We start from the raw sequence: 7,272 nt of genomic DNA, 5'->3' as shown, positions 1-7,272 counted from the left end.
GGGGATTGGAAGGATGGAAGCAGTATAGGGAGTCCCAGAGAATCAAGGGATATAATTATCTTTTATCTGAGCCTCTAAGTGAAATCCCTGTAACCCATCAGCCCACAAATTCCCTTCTTTCTCATCTCTAGAATTTCAGAGGTAGTTAACATCAGAGCCTGGAAAGGGATAAAACATTAGAGCATTCAAGTCTTTTTTCTTATTTGGGAAATTTGTTTAGAGGTACTAAGGGACTAAGGTACAAAGGTTAAGGTACTAAGACTTAAGTACCTTATCTGCCAAATGGAAATATTAATTACTTTGAGGATTAAAAGAAGTAGGACATGCAGCCTAACCATAGCACTGGGTATTCAAATTCTCTGAGTTTCTCCACTCTGTTCTCCCTTTCCTCGCTCAAGTTCTCCTCTTCCTGTGTTCCCATCAGTTGTTGCATTGCTGTTACTCTTCCTCAGGTTACACATGTAACAAAATGGTGCAGCAGCACTGTGGATACTGAAAATAAAGCCCACACAATGCCTAGGAGGAAAGTCCAAGTGAAGGTTTCTTGGACGTCTCAGACTCCTTGCATATCATTGGTGCCAGTTTGGGTAAGTGCATATATTTCTAGTCAACTGCTGCGGTCAGAGGACTAAATTTATTGATTGGCTTAGGCCTAAATCATACCTTCCATCCTTGGAGAAACTGAAGATACTCTACCAAAACAAATGGACCAAACAAGGGAAGGAGTAGATCCCCCAAATGGCAGAAGTCAGGGAATGGATTCAGAGAAGATGAGCTCTCTCTTAATCTCCCATACTCACTTCTCTTTAGGGCTATGTAATGCTTTTGCTTAAAGTCTTCCAAAAATTCCATAATACAAGTATTTACATATGTAATCCAAAGTGTCTACCACCTGGATACTCTCAAGTCTTCTAGGCTTTGTGGAATGTATTGTTATCATAATCAAATTAAGTGAACTAAGTTCCCATCCTATGTCCTTAGGGACATCCAGAACTCTTCCAAAATATTCCACATATTCTCATGGGGAGATGGAGTCTTGTCAGCCTCTCTCGCTTGGGCTGTTTTCATCCCGTACCTGCTCACTTTCTGCAGCTGTTATCTCCTTGCCATACCGCTTGGGCTATCCTCTTCTGCTCCTCAAAATAGAATACGGTTTGTAAATTTTATTAAATTTTAGGTGAAATAAGAAAGGATCACAGAACAGGGTAGCTCAGGGAATAATGTAAGCTGAAGTTAAGAATTACTATTCTCAGAAGTTTCTTGGCCATATGCCAAAGTTAATTTCTTGCTGACCTCCTCCCTGCCCCCACCCCACCATCTCAGACCTTGATTTCCTGCAAAGCTGCTACCTTTCTGGAGACCTCCCCCTGCTCCTCTTTTTAGGACTCACAAAATACTCTCTCCCCAAACCATCAGGGAAAGTTTTAAATATTCACTTCCATTGTGTGCAGAGCACTTTGGGTCCACATCTTCATTCAATGGAATGTGTGTCTCTCATTCATTTGATAATATAAATCTGGTGTTGAGTAGTAGAAAAACTTTTAATATTTAATTTCCTTATGTTGAATTTAATTACATGGGTACAATATTTAACTTAAAAGAAGAAATAAAGACATGTTAAACCACATTATATTGGCTCTTTGCAATTTAAAATTAAAAGAACAGTACAAAATAGCTGTTACACAGTCCCACAATTCTACAGTCCCAAATGTTGCTCATGGGATTCTCCTATTGCTTTTATATATAAATTGTGTTTGACAGTAAAGGCTAATTCTCCATCTCAAGGTTTTCCCAACTTAAAGTGTTAGTGTATACCCTTTAGCAATTCTGTCTGAATTTATTCATAGGCATTATTCTACTCCTCTTCTTCAGAACTACAAAGTGTTATCATCATGTCCATGAAATTTAGTATATTCCTTAAGAGAACACGTAGCCCAGCATTCTGCTTCCACACAGGTAAGCTGTTAAGTGTAATATAGTATCACCACTTACATATACAGCAGCTAAGATTCTGACATGCAGTTGGCTCATGCAAAGTGGCAGGAGAAAAACAAGAAATTTATCTCCTGATTTCTGTCACCATGCTTTGACTTGGTAGATTCAGTAGACCCAGCAAGCATTCCAATAGGTGCCAACCGTGTCTCGGTGTTACTGCTTCCTTCCCAGATTTTAGCAGTCTTTCATTATTAGCAGATGTGTTTCCATCCAGCACTCTCTCTCCACTGCACTTTCTGAAAGTCACAATCCCTTTTTCTTTTGTTTCCACATCCGTAGGCTATGCTAAGGCTGGCATCATGAGCTCTAAAATTAATTTCAAGCCACTTTCCAGATGTCTTTCCTAAAAGCTATAAGCTAGTAAGAAAACAGCCAATGCCTGATTCACAGTAAGCATGACTGGCTATTCCCCCCAAATCCTATGTTGCTGATCAATATATGGCTTCACATTTCAAGTTCCGTCAAAAGTCTAGCAAATGCATATGTAGGGTAGAGGAGTGCTCTTTACCCTGATACTAGGTGTATATGTAATAGTTTGTGTATAATGGCTCTTGTATTTAACAGATTGTTATCCTTTTTATACTGTCAAAGAGAAACGTTCTGGGCTGCATTAGATGCTAAGCTGTTGCTCACACAATAAGAAGCATGACTGTGTGATCTGACGCCCTGTGGAGACAACACAGTGGCCAAGCCAAACTCTTTCTAGTAGGGCTGCCTAAGTTCAAATCCCAGCCCTCACACATGCTAATGTCACCACCAGGAAACTCAATGTTCTTATCTTTTAAATCTGAGATAATAGCACCTATCTCAGCAAAGTGTTGTAAGGATTAAATAAATGAATTTATGAAAAGGACTTAGGAGAGTGCCTTGGAGATGGTAAGTCATCTGTAAATGCTTACCACCCTTAATTTTTATTAAGCGGGTTGGAAAAACCACATAGGTTCAATACTATTTTTTAAAGTCTGAAAATATTTGTATTATTAAACACAAACCTTTGTCTACATTCTAGGAAAAATGTTTTTAAAATTTTTTTCAACTTCAATTCATTCACTTGACAAATATACATTGGCAGAAGATGTGTCAGGGATATGCTACTGAATAAGAGAGAGAAGTTCCCAAGAAGCTTTAATTCTAGAGAAGAGAGAAAATAAACCCATAAACAAAATGGTCAAGATAATATCAAATTGTAATAGAACTGTGCAGAAAATGAACGGAGGGATAGAATAGGCAGGTGTAGGGGCAGGGGCATGGTGGGCAGCGATGCTCCATAAGTGAGGTCAAGCTGAGGTCTGAGTAAGAAGCTTGCTCGGCCAGGTCTGGGTAGAGCACACTCCAGCAGAGAGGAACACTGGTGCCAAGGAGCAGGAAGAAGGTCAGTGTGGCTGGAGTGGTTTGAACCAAAGAATGGGAGATGCTGTCAGGACTGAGTCAAGAGCCAGACTGTGTAGAGTTTTACAGGCTCTGGTTAATTTTTGACTGTATCCTCCATGAGATGTGAAGTCATTGGAAGGTTAAAGTGGGAAAGGATGTGATCTGAGTTATAATTCTAAACAGTCACCCTGGCAGCTGGGCAAAGAATGGAGAGAGGAGAAAGAGCATAAAGCAGAGCTGCTAGGAGGCTGCTGCCGATGGGTAAGAGATGATGGGAACAGCAGGGATGGGCGGTCCCCGGATGTATTTTAGAGACAGGGCTGGCAGACTTGCGACGGATGTGAGGGTGAGGATGAGAAAGATGGGAATCAAAAATGACTCTTGGTTTTGGCTTGGGAAACTATGTTGGTGCTTATTTATTGAATTCAGAACACTTCGAGAGGTTTAAATTTAGAGGAGAAATCAAGTGTTCTTTTATGGTACTTTTATTTTGACGATATGCACTGAATAAGAGACATCTGTATTTTTCTAACTTGGAAATACTTAAAAACTCGTATTTTGGTCCTCTGAAATTTTAGCATTTGGTGAAACTAATCCTGACTGACCAAAAGACAGTGCCACCTCCCTTTATTTACTGAGTTATATGTTCCATTTGCACCTTATATTACAGCTGAAATTTAAAGACTGTGGTATGATCTGTTATATGTGGAATTTAATCCACAAAATAAACTGATGAACACAATAGAAAGAGAGGCACAGATACTTGGAGCAGATGGACAGCTGTCAGAGGGGAGGGGGATGGGGAGGACTGGATGAAAGAAGGGGAAGGATCAGCCAAAGAACACATGTGCAGAACCCACAGACACAGACACCTGTGTGGTGACGGCCAGAGGGAAGGGAGGATAGGAGCTGGGTGGAGGTGGGCAGAGGGAGGATAATGGGGACATCTGTAACAGGGTCAGCAATAATAATAAAGTTTAAAAAAATGAATATCTATAATCCATTTCCCCTACAGCATTCTGCTGAAAGTTTTAGAAAGCATGACCTCAAAGAGAAGCTAAGACTCATACCTGCACAGGTTACATTGAACCAAACCCACAGTATGATTGAAAGCAACATGGAATAAATAAGTGTAATTGTGCTGATGATAGTAGAGGCCAAACATATACCACACAAGGGCTAACAAAGTCTAGAACAGCTTGCCTGTGATGTTTGATACCATTTCTTCAACATTACATAGCTGTTATTCCACATCAGTCATTTTTCTTCTTTTTCAGATCTTTGAAAAGAGTGCAATCCGTTCTGCTCCTGTTTGGAAAATGGGAATTTGTTCTGATGCATCTGACATAGTAGGGACAATCTGAGGACAATGCAAGTGCAATGTTTGCCTATACACCATCTCATCCATGAGCAACATTGGATGAACGCAGAAAACTGCACCCACTGGATCAAAACCATGCTGGAATACACAGCACACACTCCCCTCAAACACCTGCTACCTGCATTCCCCAGCCTGTGCTGTGAGCCTTGCCCACCCACGTCTGGCCACGTGATTTCACGTAACCCTCCTGCCACCACTTCACAGTGACTTGCAAGCTGCAACCCTTTTAATGCCCACAGGCAAACTTCAGGTTTGTTGCAAGGTAAAGAGTCATAATTATTATAATATTTATGTATTTTCTAATAGTTTATTGTGTGTAAAACAGAGCTACCATTTTTATTAGGTTCCTATGTTGTGTGTCACTGCAGTTTGTGGGTGTTAAACCCCCAGTTGCTTCCTTCCATAAGCCCTGGAATGGGCAGAGCAGAATTGGCTACCTTTGAAATTCAAATGTCCTCTTTCTGGGTTGTTTCTAAAACTTAGCAGACGTCTAGAATCACCAGGGTGATTAGAAAAACCTAATTATATAGTTTCTCTGAATCATAAAATAGGTTTAATAAAAATACTTAGAATGAGAAAGACTTTACAAACTTAAGAAAATCACAACTTTCTAATTGGATAATATATATTAGATGTTATTGCATTCACAAGTATGGTCATTCTATCTTATTGAGGTGTTTAATTTTTTTCACTCGTTGTTTTCTCATTTTTTACATCTTATAAAAGAAAAAAGTAACTAAAGAGAAGGGGTTTTTTTTTTACTTATAAAAGAAATAGTCAGTTTCATGAAGGGAGTGTGCGTGTTTACATATTGGGGATAAAGTTTTAAGTGCAATCTAAATTCATCCTGAAAAAAGAGTGTTAATGTTGCCTAATTGTTGGGTACTTATAGTAAAATGAAAACAGGGAAAGAGAGGAGGGGAGAGGGGAAGAGGGAGGGAAGGAGGCAGGGAAGAGCAAGAGAAGGAAGAAATTTAGTGTTTTTACTCCCCTAAGAAGATGAGAAAAATCACTGCTAAAAAAATTGGAGTAGAAAAGTCTTAGTATTCATTCAAATGCCACAGAGTTCTTATAAGCTGGACATGCACCTGTGGCCTATTGTATGGAAAAAGTAAAAGAGAAGAAAATACTAACATCAGGAGTTTTGAGAACTATTGCATTCCGAAGCCTGGACGTTCTGAGCGGACAGGGCTCCGGGCGGTCCCTGCCTGGCAGAGTGAGTGGGCGTGTGCCAGACTCCCGGCCACTAGGGGCTGGGCTCTCCCCGGTAAACTGCTTTTCACCATAGCACTGAGAGTCCTATTGACCTAGCCGACAGATGAAAAGTTTTTTATTAACCCTGAAATGCATTTCTGATCATAAGAAAGATAATTTTTAAATATGTACCTCAGGTCAGTTTAATAGTGCCAAATGAATTGACTCAAAAGTGTATATTCACAAAGAAAATCCTGTTTTAGGGAATTTGTATTGTCATAATAAAATAGTTTTATCATGGAAACATTTGCTGTTTTCCCTCTTTTTCACCTCCAAGCTTTATGAAGCTAAAGACTTTAACATGTAGTAATTATGCTTAATTAACATCAAGCAATTAGTTATATATGGTGTGCCACTGTTCTATAAACTGATATTAGGAATAGAACAAGGCCATAGGTATTTTTACAGTGGGTTTTTTTTTGGAATTTGCCCATTTATCAAACATTTAGTCAGTTATTTCTGAATAATTGGATTTTGAAATAGCTTATAGTTTTTGTTTTCTTGTTTTTTTGTCCACTTTTCTATAAAAAGGATGTGAACTTTTATAGTCACAAAGAAAGGGTTATTTTTTAATTTAAGATTTATTTATTAAAATCCAGTCGGTCCTGCTTTAGCCTTACGGAGACGAAGACAAGAACCCTTTCTCACACCGGTCTGGCTCATCGGAGAGAGGGCCGGCCAAAGCAGTAGCCGTCCTTCATAGGAAACAGGTGTGCGAAGGGCCGCAGTGCGGGACGAAGCAACACAGGCAACAACTAAGGCCTGCGGTGTTGGAGTCGGGGAAAGCGTGGTCTAACATCAGCTCTGCTCTGTGATCTCAGTCCGTTTTTAACCACCCTGAGTTTCTCCACAGTGATTCAAAGGATTAAGTGAAATCGCGTGTGTGAACCATTAGCACAGTCGTGGACTAAGAATGTTCTGTTTTTATAGAGAGCACTAGAGAAGCAGGGTGCAGGGAACCGAGGACAAGCACCCCTAGTGATGAACGTGTGACCGGGAGCGGGGGCAGCTCCCAGTGCCCGAGAGTCGTCCGCGTGGGACATACACTCACTGCCGTGGAATCTGACCGGCATGCCGCAGTTGCATACCTGCCTGAAAGGAGCACCGCTGCCTGTTTTGAAGCTCTGAAACCAGCAAGATCATAGCACTCTCGGGAGGGATGAGGTGGCCAAGCTCTGCCCCAGGAAGTTCTCACAGGAAGGCATTATGAACTGTCCTTATTCCTCAGAACTTAACTTTAAAATGTTCCCACTGAAGTCCAATGGGAGTTT

This window comes from Phyllostomus discolor, chromosome 4, assembly GCF_004126475.2.
Source record: "Phyllostomus discolor isolate MPI-MPIP mPhyDis1 chromosome 4, mPhyDis1.pri.v3, whole genome shotgun sequence".
NCBI classification, from domain to species: Eukaryota; Metazoa; Chordata; class Mammalia; order Chiroptera; family Phyllostomidae; genus Phyllostomus; species Phyllostomus discolor.
The sequence above is the reverse complement of the archived record's forward strand: the minus strand, read 5'-3'. Positions refer to the sequence as shown.